The sequence below is a fragment of the Rutidosis leptorrhynchoides genome, chromosome 4 (genome assembly GCF_046630445.1).
Source record: "Rutidosis leptorrhynchoides isolate AG116_Rl617_1_P2 chromosome 4, CSIRO_AGI_Rlap_v1, whole genome shotgun sequence".
NCBI classification, from domain to species: domain Eukaryota; kingdom Viridiplantae; phylum Streptophyta; class Magnoliopsida; order Asterales; family Asteraceae; genus Rutidosis; species Rutidosis leptorrhynchoides.
Genome location: NC_092336.1, coordinates 613,660,536 through 613,676,863, shown reverse-complemented (window position 1 = coordinate 613,676,863; position 16,328 = coordinate 613,660,536).

The window sequence follows — 16,328 nt, the reverse complement described above, 5'->3', positions numbered from 1 at the left end:
AACATATAAGCAAACAGCGGAAGACTTCTAGGAACCTGAGAATAAACATGCTTAAAAGTGTCAGCACAAAGGTTGGTGAGTTCATAGTTTTAATGTTGCGCATAATCTGAATATAAAGGTGGATCACAAGATTTCAGTTGTTTCATCCAGAAACGTTTATCAAAATATTCTACAAAATTGAGCACCCTGGTAACTAAGCTTTAACGTCTATATAATAAGTACCCCTGTTTTAACATACATGCAACCAACATGTACAATACACGCAAACCAACGTGTACTAACCTCAAATAGCATACGTCTGTTTTATAGTTCAGGCTAGGGTTTGAAATGTCCCGTTCATATTGATTATAAACGTTCCATATTAATTGATTTCATCACGAGGTTTTGACCTCTCTATGAGACGTTTTTCAAAGACTGCATTCATTTTTAAAACAACCATAACCTTTATTTTATCGACAAAGGATTAAAAGCATTACGTAGATTATCAAATAATGATAATCTAAAATATACCGTTTACACACGACCATTACATAATGGTTTACAATAAGAATATATTACATCAAAAATAAGTTTCTTGAATGCAGTTTTTACATAATATCATACAAGCATGGACTCCAAATCTTGTCTTTATTTTAGTATGCAACAGCGGAAGCTCTTAATAATCACCTGAGAATAAACATGCTTAAAACGTCAACAAAAATGTTGGTGAGTTATAGGTTTAACCTATATATTATCAAATCATAGTAATAGACCACAAGATTTCATATTTCAATATACATCCCATACATAGAGATAAAAATCATTCATATGGTGAACACCTGGTAACCGACATTAACAAGATGCATATATAATATCCCCATCCCCATCATTCCGGGACACCCATCGGACATGATAAAATCGAAGTACTAAAGCATTCCAAATTCCAGAATGGGGCTTGTTGGGCCCGATAGATCTATCTTTAGGATTCGCGTCAATTTGGGGGTCTGTTCCCAAATTCTTAGGCTACCAAGCTAAAAAGGGGCATATTCGGCTTCGATCATTCACCCATATAATGTAGTTTCATTTACTTTTGTCTATTTCGTAAAACATTTATAAAATTGCATGTATTCTCATCCCAAAATATTAGATTTTTAAAAGTGGGACTATAACTCACTTTCACAGATTTTTACTTCGTCGGGAAGTAAGACTTGGCCACTGGTCGATTCACGAACCTATAACAAATATGTATATATATATATCAAAGTATGTTCAAAATATATTTACAACATTTTTAATACGTTTTACTGTTTTTAAGTTTATTAAGCCAGCTGTTCTCGTTAGTAACCTACATCTAGTTGTCCACAATTAGATGTACAGAAATAAATCGATATTGAATCAATCCACGACCCAGTGTATACACGTCTCAGGCTAGATCACAACTCAAAGTATATATATTTTTGGAATCAACCTCAACCCTGTATAGCTAACTCAAACATTACTGCATATAGAGTGTCTATGGTTGTTCCAAATAATATATATACATGGGTCGATATGATATGTCAAAACATTTGCATACGTGTCTATGGTATCCCAAGATTACATAATATATTAGAATACATGTATAATACAATATAAGTTAGCTAGGATATGATTTGTATAGAATTGTTACAATATTTCCCGTAGCTACAACAATCAAAAAATATCCAATCTTGTTTTACCCATAACTTCTTCGTTTTAAATCCGTTTTGAGTGAATCAAATTGCTATGGTTTCATATTGAACTCTATTTTATGAATCTAAATAGAAAAAGTATAGGTTTATAGTCGGAAATATAAGTTACAAGTCATTTTTGTAAGAGGTAGTCATTTCAGTCGAAAGAACGACGTCTTGATGACCATTTTGAAAAACATACTTCCACTTTGAGTTTAACCATGATTTTTGGATATAGTTTCATGTTCATAAGAAAAATCATTTTCCCAGAAGAACAACTTTTAAATCAAAGTTTATCATAGTTTTTAATTATCAAACCCAAAACAGCCCGCGGTGTTACTACGACGGCATATGTCCGATTTTACGGTGTTTTTCGTGTTTCCAGGTTTTAAATCATTAAGTTAGCATATCATATAGATATAGAACATGTGTTTAGTTGATTTTAAAAGTCAAGTTAGAAGGATTAACTTTTGTTTGCGAACAAGTTTAGAATTAACTAAACTATGTTCTAGTGATTACAAGTTTAAATCTTTGAATAAGATAGTTTTATATGTATGAATCGAATGATGTTATGAATATCGTTACTACCTTAATTTTAGTAGGTAAACCTACTAGAAATGAGAAAAATAGATCTAGCTTCAAAGGATCCTTGGATGGCTTGAAAGTTCTTGAAGCAGAATCATGACACGAAAACAAGTTCAAGTAAGATTTCCACTTGAAATAAGATTGTTATAGTTATAGAAATTGAATCAAAGTTTGAATATGAGTATTACATTGTATTAGAAAGATATCTTACTATAAATAAGAAAGATTTCTTGAGGTTGGATGATCACTTTACAAGATTGGAAGTAAGCTAGCAAACTTGGAAGTATTCTTGATTTTATGAAACTAGAACTTATAGAATTTATGAAGAACACTTAGAACTTGAAGATAGAAATTGAGAGAGATCAATTAGATGAAGAAAATTGAAGAATGAAAGTCTTTGTAGGTGTTTTTGGTCGTTGGTATATGGATTAGATATAAAGGATGTGTAATTTTGTTTACTTGTAAATAAGTCATGAATGATTACTAATATTTTTGTAATTTTATGAGATATTTCATGCTAGTTGCCAAATGATGGTTCCCACATGTGTTAGGTGACTCACACGGGCTGCTAAGATCTGATCATTGGAGTGTATATACCAATAGTAAATACATTTAGAAGCTAGGTATTGTACGAGTACGAATACGAGTGCATACGAGTAGAGTTGTTGATGAAAATGAATGAGGATGTAATTGTAAGCATTTTTGTTAAGTAGAAGTACTTTGATAAGTGTCTTGAAGTCTTTCAAAAGTGTATGAATACATATTAAAACACTACATGTATATACATTTAACTGAGTCGTTAAGTCATCGTTAGTCGTTACATGAAAGTGTTGTTTTGAAACCTTTAGGTTAAGGATCATGTTAAATGTTGTTAACCCATTGGTTATTATATCTAAAGAGATGTTAAATTATTACATTATCATGATATCATGATGTATTAATATATCTTAATATGATATATATACAATTAAATGTCGTTACAACGATAATCGTTACATATATGCCTCGTTTCGAAATCCTTAAGTTAGTAGTCTTGTTTTTACATATGTAGTTCATTGTTAATATACTTAATGATATGTTTACTTATAATAATATCATGTTAACTATATATATATCCATATATATGACATCATATAGTTTTTACAAGTTTTAACGTTCGTGAATCACCGGTCAACTTGGGTGGTCAATTGTCTATATAAAACCTATTTCAATTAATCAAGTCTTAACAAGTTTGATTGCTTAACATGTTGGAAACACTTAATCATATAAATATTAATTTCATTTAATATATATAAACATGGAAAAGTTCGGGTCACTACAGTTCCTACCCGTTAAATAAATTTCGTCCCGAAATTTTAAGAAGTTGGAGGTGTTGACGTATCTTCTGGAAATAAGTGCGGGTACTTCTTCTTCATCTGATCTTCTCATTCCCAGGTGAACTCGGGTCCTCTACGAGCATTCCATCGAACTTTAACAATTGGTATCTTGTTTTACTTAAGTCTTTTAACCTCACGATCCATTATTTCGACGGGTTCTTCGATGAATTGAAGTTTTTCGTTGATTTGGATTTCGTCTAACGGAATAGTGAGATCTTCTTTAGCAAAATATTTCTTCAAATTTGAGACGTGGAAAGTGTTATGTACAGCCGCGAGTTGTTGTGGTAATTCAAGTCGGTAAGCAACTGGTCCGACACGATCAATAATCTTGAATGGTCCAATATACCTTGGATTTAATTTCCCCCGTTTACCAAATCGAACAACGCCTTTCCAAGGTGCAACTTTAAGCATGACCATCTCTCCAATTTCAAATTCTATATCTTTTATTTTAATGTCCGCGTAGTTCTTTTGTCGACTTTGGGCAGTTTTCAACTGTTGTTGAATTTGGATGATCTTCTCGGTAGTTTCTTGTATTATCTCCGGACCCGTAATCTGTCTATCCCCCACTTCACTCCAACAAATCGGAGACCTGCACTTTCTATCATAAATTGCTTCAAACGGTGCCATCAAAAATGCTTGAATGGTAGCTGTTGTTGTAGAAAAATTCTGCTAACGATAGATGTCGATCCCAACTGTTTCCGAAATCAATAACACATGCTCGTAGCATGTATTCAAGCATTTGTATCGTCCTTTCGCTCTGTCCATCAGTTTATGGATGATAGGCAGTACTCATGTCTAGACGAGTTCCTAATGCTTACTGTAATGTCTGCCAGAATCTTGAAATAAATCTGCCATCCCTATCAGAGATAATAGAGATTGGTATTCCATGTCTGGAGACGAATTCTTTCAAATACAGTCGTGCTAACTTCTCCATCTTGTCATCTTCTCTTATTGGCAGGAAGTGTGCTGAATTGGTGAGACGATCAACTATTACCCAAATAGTATCAAAACCACTTGCAGTCCTTGGAAATTTAGTGATGAAATCCATAGTAATGTTTTCCCATTTCCATTCAGGGATTTCGGGTTGTTGAAGTAGACTTGATGGTTTTTGATGCTCAGCTTTGACCTTAGAACACGTCAAACATTCTCCTACATATTTAGCAACATCGGCTTTCATACCTGGCCACCAAAAATGTTTCTTAAGATCCTTGTACATCTTTCCCGTTCCAGGATGTATTGAGTATCTGGTTTTATGAGCTTCTCTAAGTACCATTTCTCTCATATCTCTAAATTTTGGTACCCAAATTCTTTCAGCCCTATACCGGGTTCCGTCTTCTCGAATATTAAGATGCTTCTCTGATCCTTTGGGTATTTTATCCCTTAAGTTTCCCTCTTTTAAAACTCTTTGTTGCGCCTCCTTTATTTGAGTAGTAAGGTTAGTGTGAATCATTATATTCATAGCTTTTACTCGAATAGGTTCTCTGTCCTTTCTGCTCAAGGCATCGGCTACCACATTTGCCTTCCCCGGGTGGTAACGAATCTCAAAGTCGTAATCATTCAACAATTCAATCCATCTGCGCTGCCTCATGTTCAGTTGTTTCTGATTAAATATGTGTTGAAGACTTTTGTGGTCGGTATATATAATACTTTTGACCCCATATAAGTAGTGCCTCCAAGTCGTTAATGCAAAAACAACCGCGCCTAATTCCAAATCATGCGTCGTATAATTCTGCTCGTGAATCTTCAATTGTCTAGACGCATAAGCAATTACTTTCGTTCGTTGCATTAATACACAACCGAGACCTTACTTTGAGGCATCACAATATATCACAAAATCATCATTCCCTTCAGATAATGACAATATAGGTGTCGTAGTTAACTTTTTGTTCAACAATTGAAACGCTTTTTCTTGTTCACCCTTCCATTCAAATTTCCTCCCTTTATGCGTTAACGCAGTCAAGGGTTTTGCTATTTTGAAAAAATCTTGGATGAATCTCCTGTAATAACCAGCTAGCCCTAAAAATTGGCGTATGTGTTTCGGAGTTTTCGGGGTTTCCCACTTTTCAATGGTTTCAATCTTTGCTGGATCCACTTGAATACCTTCTTTGTTCACTCTATGACCGAGGAATTGAACTTCTTCCAACCAAAATGCACGCTTTGAAAACTTAGCGTACAGTTTTTCTTTTCTTAACAACTCTAGCACTTTTCTCAAACGTTCTTCATGCTCTTGGTCATTCTTTGAGTAAATAAGTATGTCATCGATGAAAACAATGACAAACTTGTCAAGGTATGGTCCACACACTAGGTTCATGAGGTCCATGAACACAGCTGGTGCGTTAGTCAACTCAAACGGCATAACCATAAACTCGTAATGATCGTAACGCGTCCTAAAAGCAGTCTTTGGAATATCATCTTCCTTCACCCGCATTTGATGATACCCAGAACGTAAATCAATCTTCGAATAAACCGACGAGCCTTGATCAAATAAGTCGTCGATTCTCGGTAGTGGGTAATGGTTCTTGATGGTAAGTTTGTTCAACTCTCGGTTGTCGATACACAACCTAAATGTACCATCCTTCGGCTTGACAAATAAAACAGGAGCTCCCCATGGTGATGTGCTTGTTCGAATGAAACCACGCTCTAAAAGTTCCTGTAACTGACTTTGTAATTCTTTCATTTCGCTGGGTACGAGTCAGTATGGAGCATGAGCTATTGGTGCAGCTCCTGGTACAAGGTCTATTTGAAATTCAACGGATCGATGTGGGGGTAATCCCGGTAATTCTTTCGAAAATACATCGGGAAATTCTTTTGCGACAGGAATATCACTGATGTTCTTTTCTTCAGGTTTAACTTCCTTGATGTGTGCTAGAATGACGTAACAACCTTTTCTTATTAGTTTTTGAACCTTCAAACTACTACTAAGATTTAATTTCGCATTGTTCTTTTCTCCGTACACCATTAAAGGTTTTCCCTTTTCACGCATAGTGTGAATTGCATTTTTGTAACAAACGACCTCTGCTCTCACCTTTTTCAACCAGTCCATACCAATTATTACATCAAAACTCCCTAACTCGACTGGTATTAAATCAATTTTAAACGTTTCATCCCCCAGTTTAATTTCTCTATCCCGACATATATTATCTGCTGAAATTAATTTACCGTTTGCTAATTCGAGTAAAAATTTACTATCCAAAGGCGTCAATGGGTAACTTAACTTAGCACAAAAATCTCTACTCATATAGCTTCTATCCGCACCCGAATCAAATAAAACATAAGCAGATTTATTATCAATAAGAAACGTACCCGTAACAAGCTCCGGGTCTTCCTGCGCTTCTGCCGTATTAATATTGAAAACTCTTCCGCGGCCCTACCCATTAGTATTCCCCTGATTCGGGCAATTACTTCTAATGTGGCCCGATTTTCCACATCCATAACAAACAAAGGCGACATTACTTGTTTCGCCACTATTTGTTCCTTTAGTTCTGTTAAACTTTAGTCCGTAGACCTCACACTTTTTCGCACCATGGCCAGTTCTTTTACACTTGGTGCAAAATGTCGTGCAGAACCCATTCTGGTGGTACTCTTCACACCTTTGGCATTTTTGGTTTTTGTTGCCATTGTTGTTATTGAGGTTATTGCTGGGATTGTTATTGTTGTTGGAACAGTTGTTGTTGTTGTTGTTGTTGTTGGGACGTTTGTTGTAGTTATTGTTGGGATTGCGGTTATTGTTGCGATTGTTGTCGCGGTTGTGGTTGTAATTGTTGTTGTTGTTGTTGTTGTTGTTGTATTGGTGACCCTTGTCACTGGTTTCTTCCCACTTTCTCTTGAATTATTTCGTGTTTGCTTCTTCAGCCGCCTGCTCTTTATTTCTTCCCTCAATCTGATTTATGTGTTTATGAGCCATTCGACTTGCCTTTTGTATGGAATCGGGCTCATGTGAACTCACATCTTCTTGAATCCTTGCTGGTAACCCTTTTATAAACGCGTCGATCTTCTCTTCTTCATCTTCGAACGTTCCTGGACATAATAGGCACAACTCTGTGAATCGTAGTTCATATGTGGTAATGTCGAACCCTTGTGTTCGTAACTCTCTAAGCTCTACCTTGAGTTTATTGACTTCGTTTCTAGGACGGTACTGCTCGTTCATCAATGGCTTGAATGCCAACCACGGTAGTGCGTAAGCAGCATTTTGTCCTACCTGTTCAAGATAGGTGTTCCACCACGTTAACGCAGTACCTGTAAAGGTATGCGTAGCGTACTTAACTTTGTCCTCTTCAGTACACTTACTTATGGCAAACACCGATTCGACTTTCTCGGTCCACCGTTTCAATCCAATTGGTCCTTCAGTTCCATCAAATTCCAAAGGTTTGCAGGCAGTGAATTCTTTGTAGGAGCATCCTACACGATTTCTTGTGGAATTAGTTCCACTGCTAGATCCAGAGTTATTGTTATTTTACATCGCAGCCTGTACTGCGGCTATGTTTGCTGCAAGGAAAACACGGAAGTCTTCCTCGCTCATGTTCAAATTCTGACGAGTCGCCGGTGCCATTTCCTTCAAAAATAGCCAAAAGAATTGAGTTAATCATATAGAATTTAAGAGTAGTCAATAGTATCTCGTAGCATTATATGAACTTATTTATAAAAGCTTTTTCTTCATATTAGCATTTTATAGTTTTAATTCGGGTAGTACCTACCCGTTAAGTTCATACTTACTAGCTACTATACAACTCAACTACTATGCTTCTATATGAAAAACTTATTACAATAATATTTCGCGTTCAAACCTTTATACAATATTTTACAAACTTACAATACCACTATTATACATATAGGATGAAATATAGCACATAATATCTTTGCTATTCAGGAGCTATAAAGGCAATTCTAGTTAATACGCAAGTTGTTCAGCAAAAGAAATAAAGACACGTAATTCATAAGTCCAAAAACAAGTCATGCATTCAGGTTTTACTAAGACAACTTCCCATCCTTGGTCTTGTGGAAAGTAACCGTTATGACCATTGGCTAGGCAGCATGTTGTAATGTCGTCAAAAGGACGAGGGTTTCGTAATGTCCAACAGCCTCGTAATAATCTAAAAACCTTGTTTCTCACCTCAACTACTGAATCCGTCACTTGTGGGAAGGTTTTATTTAAAAGTTGTAACCCGATATTCTTTTTCTCACTTTGGTAAGAAGCGAACATCACTAACCCGTAAGTATAACATGCTTCTATATGTTGCATGTTAGAAGCTCTTTCTAACTCACGAAATCCTATGTTGTGATATGTTGAGTCAAAATAAGTTCTTAACCCGTAGTGTAAAATTGCATTTGGGTTCCCCGCATTTAACGCTTTAAAGAAAACACGGCGTAACTTACAGTCTCCCCAATGTGATATACCCCACCTATCAAAGGAAAACCTTTTATAAACTAAGGCATTTCTGGAAAGTCTTTCAAATGTTTGACAAGTTAATTTCGCCATAACTAAATGTGCTGATGAATTCCGACTGACTCTAGACAAGATTTCCTCAATCATATCCTCTAGTAGGTCTTCTAAAATATTCGGTTGTCTACCCTTAACGTCCATTTTGTTTTTATACTGTAAAATATACAAGGATTAGATTCGTAAAAGATAATTAACAAATAATACAAGCAATTTTTTCATTGAACATAAAAGTACAAGCACACTACAATACATATAATACACAACATGATTACAACCCTCTAATCTGAATCACTGGTTTCTTCTTCTTCGGACTTGGTTCGTTTTCCTAATTTTCTAGGGATATATGATGTTCCTCTAATACGATCCGTCGTTTTCCACAATGGTTTAGGAAAACCTGGTGGTTTAGAGGTTCCTGGGTTATTGTTACAATTTAGGAAATACGGACGTTGCCGATACATATAAAGTTTATCGGGGTTGGAATCAAGTTTCTCTATTTTTATACCTTTTCCCTTATTATTTTCTTTTGCCATATTAAATTGGGTCTAGGTAATTTCTATAACATCATCGGAATCCTCATCGGGATCCGATTCATCGGAAAATTGGAAATCTTCCCAATATTTTGCTTCCTAGGTGGAAACACCATTGACCATTTTTAACTTTGGTCCGTTGGTTGATGATTTTCTTTTATTTAATCGATTTACTATAGGTATCAATATTTCTTCCTCCAGAACCTCTTCTTCTTCCGGTTTCTCCTCTTCCGGTTCCTCCTCTTCTGATTCCTCTTCTTCCGGTTCCTCTTATTCTGGTTCCTCTTCGGGAATTTGTAAATCTTCCCAAATTATATTCGACTCTTCATTATTATTATGTGAGTCGATGTGATTTGTACTAGTGGTAGACATCTATCACACAATATCAAACACATTAAGAGGTTAATATATCACATAATATTTACATGTTAATAATATATAGTTTCCAACAAAAGTGTTAAGCAATCGTTTTTAAAGAAAACACGGTCGAAGTCCAGACTCACTAATGTATCCTAACAAACTCGATAAGACACAATAATGCAAATTTCTGGTTCTCTATAACCAATGCTCGGATACCAACTGAAATGTCCCGTTCATATTGATTATAAACGTTCCATATTAATTGATTTTGTCGCGAGGTTTTGACCTCTATATGAGACGTTTTTCAAAGACTGCATTCATTTTTAAAATAACCATAACCTTTATTTTATCGATAAAGGTTTAAAAGCATTATGTAGATTATCAAATAATGATAATCTAAAATATACCGTTTACACACGACCATTACATAATGGTTTACAATAAGAATATATTACATCAAAAATAAGTTTCTTGAATGCAGTTTTTACATAATATCATACAAGTATGGACTCCAAATCTTGTCCTTATTTTAGTATGCAACAACGAAAGCTCTTAATAATCACCTGAGAATAAACATGCTTAAAACGTCAACAAAAATGTTGGTGAGTTATAGGTTTAACCTATATATTGTCAAATCATAGTAATAGACCACAAGATTTCATATTACAATATACATCCCATACATAGAGATAAAAATCATTCATATGGTGAACACCTGGTAACCGACATTAACAAGATGCATATAGAATATCCCCATCATTCCGGGACACCCATCAGACGTGATAAAATCGAAGTACTAAAGCATTTCAAATTCCAGAATGGGGCTTGTTGGGTCCGATAGATCTATCTTTAGGATTCGCGTTAATTTGGGGGTCTGTTCCCAAATTCTTAGGCTACCAAGTTAAAAAGGGGCATATTCGGCTTCGATCATTCACCCATATAATGTAGTTTCATTTACTTGTGTCTATTTCGTAAAACATTTATAAAATTGCATGTATTCTCATCCCAAAATATTAGATTTTTAAAAGTGGGACTATAACTCACTTTCACATATTTTTACTTCGTCGGGAAGTAAGACTTGGTCGCTGGTCGATTCACGAACCTATAACAAATATGTACATATATATCAAAGTATGTTCAAAATATATTTACAACATTTTTAATACGTTTTACTGTTTTAAGTTTATTAAGTCAGTTGTCCTCGTTAGTAACCTACATCTAGTTGTCCACAATTAGATGTACAGAAATAAATCGATATATATTATCTTGAATCAATCCACGACCCAGTGTATACACGTCTCAGGCTAGATCACAACTCAAAGTATATATATTTTTGGAATCAACCTCAACCCTGTATAGCTAACTCAAACATTACTGCATATAGAGTGTCTATGGTTGTTCCAAATAATATATATACATGGGTCGATATGATATGTCAAAACATTTGCATACGTGTCTATGGTATCCCAAGATTACATAATATATTAGAATACATGTATAATACAATATAAGTTCTAGGATATGATTTGTATAGAATTGTTACAATATTTCCCGTAGCTACAACAATCAAAAAATATCCAATCTTGTTTTACCCATAACTTCTTCGTTTTAAATCTGTTTTGAGTGAATCAAATTGCTATGGTTTCATATTGAACTCTATTTTATGAATCTAAACAGAAAAAGTATAAGTTTATAGTCAGAAATATAAGTTACAAGTCATTTTTGTAAGAGGTAGTCATTTCAGTCGAAAGAACGACCTCTTGATGACCATTTTGAAAAACATACTTCCACTTTGAGTTTAACCATGATTCTTGGATATAGTTTCATGTTCATAAGAAAAATCATTTTCCCAGAAGAACAACTTTTAAATCAAAGTGTATGATAGTTTTTAATTATCAAACCCAAAACAGCCCGCGGTGTTACTACGACGGCGTATGTCCGGTTTTACGGTGTTTTTCGTGTTTCCAGATTTTAAATCATTAAGTTAGCATATCATATAGATATATAACATGTGTTTAGTTGATTTTAAAAGTGAAGTTAGAAGGATTAACTTTTGTTTGCGAACACGTTTAGAGTTAACTAAACTATGTTCTAGTGATTACAAGTTTAAATCTTCGAATAAGATAATTTTATATGTATGAATTGAATGATGTTATGAATATCATTACTACCTTAATTTTAGTAGGTAAAACTACTGTAAATGATAAAAATAGATCTAGCTTCAAAGGATCCTTGGATGGCTTGAAAGTTCTTGAAGCAGAATCATGACACGAAAACAAGTTCAAGTAAGATTTCCACTCGAAATAAGATTGTTATAGTTATAGAAATTGAATCAAAGTTTGAATATGAGTATTACCTTGTATTAGAAAGATATATTACTGTAAATAAGAAAGATTTCTTTAGGTTGGATGATCACTTTACAAGATTGGAAGTAAGCTAGCAAACTTGGAAGTATTCTTGATTTTATGAAACTAGAACTTATAGAATTTATGAAGAACACTTAGAACTTGAAGATAGAACTTGAGAGAGATCAATTAGATGAAGAAAATTGAAGTTTGAAAGTGTTTGTAGGTTTTTTTGGTCGTTGGTATATGGATTAGATATAAAGGATGTGTAATTTTGTTTACTTGTAAATAAGTCATGAATGATTACTAATATTTTTATAATTTTATGAGATATTTCATGCTAGTTGCCAAATGATGGTTCCCACATGTGTTAGGTGACTCACATGGGCTGCTAAGAGCTGATCATTGGAGTGTATATACCAACAGTAAATACATTTAGAAGCTAGGTATTGTACGAGTACGAATATGAGTGCATACGAGTAGAGTTGTTGATGAAAATGAATGAGGATGTAATTGTAAGCATTTTTGTTAAGTAGAAGTACTTTGATAAGTGTCTTGAAGTCTTTAAAAAGTGTATGAATACATATTAAAACACTACATGTATATAGATTTAACTGAGTCGTTAAGTCATCATTAGTCGTTACATGAAAGTGTTGTTTTAAAACCTTTAGGTTAACGATCATATTAAATGTTGTTAACCCATTGGTTATTATATCTAAAGAGATGTTAAATTATTACATTATCATGATATCATGATGTATTAATATATCTTAATATGATATATATACTATTAAATGTCGTTACAACGATAATCGTTACATATATGCCTCGTTTCGAAATCCTTAAGTTAGTAGTCTTGTTTTTACATATGTAGTTCATTGTTAATATACTTAATGATATGTTTACTTATCATAATACCATGTTAACTATATATATATCCATATATATGACATCATATAGTTTTTACAAGTTTTAACGTTCGTGAATCACCGGTCAACTTGGGTGGTCAATTGTCTATATAAAACCTATTTCAATTAATCAAGTCTTAACAAGTTTGATTGCTTAACATGTTGGAAACACTTATTGTAGCGACCCGACCAAATCATGTTTGACGGCGCCGTCTACTTAGGTCCCGTTACGTGGTCATAAGTCTTTAAGACAAAGTTTGACCAAGATATGTCGCCTTCATTTCAAAATAAAGATTGTTCCCAAAGTTTACAAGAATTGTTCAACCAATAGTTAAGTTACAACGTTATAATACGAATGAAAACTAGGCGACACGGTTTAAAGTAAAGTCAAAAGACGCTCCATGAAATGCACATATACTCGACATCCAATGCAAGTATCAAATAATGAGCGGAAGCATGTATCATGTATCGTTCAAGGACCTGAGAAAAACATAGAAATCTGTCAACGAAAACGTTGGTGAAATCATAGGTTTAAGTAAGTAAGTACAAGTGAACCACAAGATTTGCATCAATGAAATAATAGTAATACATTCCAAAAGTTTGTTTCACGAGCACCCAATTATCAATGCTTAACGTTTCCTTCCATTGAACCCCATCACTTAGTGCTAGAACATACACTGTTTCTCGAAAATATATTTCATTCGTAAACGGTAGCGAACCGTTTGAATGAGGGTTTGTCAAACCCATATGGATCCATACAACATAAGTTCTCGCTTACACCCGGCAAGTGTAACTAATGATAATCGAATTGAGGATTTTGTTCTAAACTCGTATGTAGAATGTTTGTTTTCCTGTACTTGTGTTCACTTAGTAAAGAAATGTTTATGTTTTCTCATCCCAATTGTAAGTTCAAAAAGAGTAAAAGTGGGACTATGATCTCACCTTGAGTGCACGAGTAGTAAAGTACTTCGACAAGTAAACGTGTGCAAAGAACAATGCTAGTCTTGACCTAAACAAATAGGTCGTATCAATAACGGTAAACACGATAGGTCAAAGATGTTCAATTAGTCCTATGGCTCGTTACGACTCGATTATTTAGCATGTGAAATCAAATTGTCAAGTTTCATGCAAGATACAAGTATATAAACAAGTTAGGAAGGTTGCAAAATCATTTGGTTAAGTTTGACAAAAAGTCAAACTTTGGTCGGTCAAAGTCAACGAAAAAGTCAACACGTTCGGGTCGTGTCCCGAACTATTTTTCTGAGGTTTTTAATCATGTATGAGCATGCTAGGACAAGTTACATGTGAATCGGAGGTGCGTAGCATAGCAAGCATTATTCGAAATTTGACCAAGTTGGACAGACCCAATCGGCGCGCCGCGCGGGTATATGGCGCGCCGCGCGGGTACCTGTGCAGGGAATTCTTGCAGTTTTTAAGTTTTATGCACGAACCTAACTTCAAACAATCACCATTTATGATCCGCAAACAATCAAGACAAGTATCTTATACCGTTGGGAAGGTAATTTGACGAGGAAAACAACTAAACACATTTCATCAATCAATCTACCTATCACAACAACCAAAACCGCATCTAATGCTTAACATTAACCGCATACAAGTTCATAAATGCAATTCAATGATTCGGGCAACCAATTTACATGAATGATATGCCGTTTCGAAGGTAATCAAGCATACAATCCAACTAAACACTTACCAATAATAATCCATGGCATTCAATGCATCAAAAGTCCATTTCAAGTTCATCAAACCCTAACCCAAATTCACCAAAATCAATAATCAAGTTCATGAAGTTTTCTAAGGCAACCTACACATCAAATTGAAGCTAGTGATGCTAGTAACACAATTAAAGCATCAACTTTTAACATCTAACAACATATGATCATCCAAAATTCAAGAACAACACACCACAATTCAAGTTCATGCTAGTTACACTAAAACAACGAGATCGAGCATATAAATCATATATTCATGTTAGACTTGAGCCATAGACACTAATTAACACTTTTATAAGTTAAAAACATCAAGAACACAAAATCTAGTGATTTTAGAAAGTTACCCAAATGAGATGAGGTTGGTACCAAAACGAAGAGGATGAAGAGAGGATCACGATTATGTAATTTATTTTGTTGTAAGCCTCCTAGATCGAATTTAGATGATGATTGAATGAATATGGTTTTGGGTGTGTGTGTTCTTGCTAGAGAGAAAGAGAGAGAGATGCAGGTGGAAATGAATGGGTGAAAGGGGTTGACCCTTTGACCTAGTCAAGGGTTTGATCCCTTGTCAAGTTTAGTCCCTCAACTTTCGTTCGGGTGCGGGAATTACCTAAACGAGATAATTTAAAACGCGTATCAACGGGAGATGTTATAAACATATAACGGACTTTATATTAGTATAACGGAAAAGTAAATGGAAAAAGGCGGGATGTTACATTACCTACTCCTTAAAAGAAATTTCGTCCCGAAATTTAAGTAGGCGTAGTAGTCGTTGTTTCTTCCTCGAGATCTTGCGTTTCCGAATTCACGAATAGATGAGGATACTTCCTTTGCATTTGATCTTGTCTTTCCCAAGTAAACTCGGGTCCTCTTTTGGCGTTCCAACGGACTTTAACAATCGGGATTTGACTTTGTTTCAATGTCTTGACGGAGGTGTCCACAATTTCAACCGGTTCTTCCACAAAATGAAGTTTGTCATCAATAATAAGTTCTTCGAGAGGGATGACGATATCGGGTTCGGCAAGACACTTTTTCAAGTTAGATACATGGAAGGTGGGATGAACGGAGTTCAATTGAGGCGGAAGATCTAAACGATAAGCAACGGTTCCAATACGCTCCAAGATTTCGAAAGGACCAATATACCGCGGATTTAGCTTCCCGCGTTTCCCAAAACGGATTACACCCTTCCAAGGTGCGACTTTTAACATTACTCGGTCACCGACTTGAAATTCAAGATCGTTGCGTCGTTTGTCGGTATAGCTCTTTTGACGACTTCGGGCCGTCCTAAGCCTATCTCGGATTTGAACGATTTTCTCGGTGGTTTCGTGAATGAGTTCGGGTCCGGTGATTTGTACGTCGCCTACTT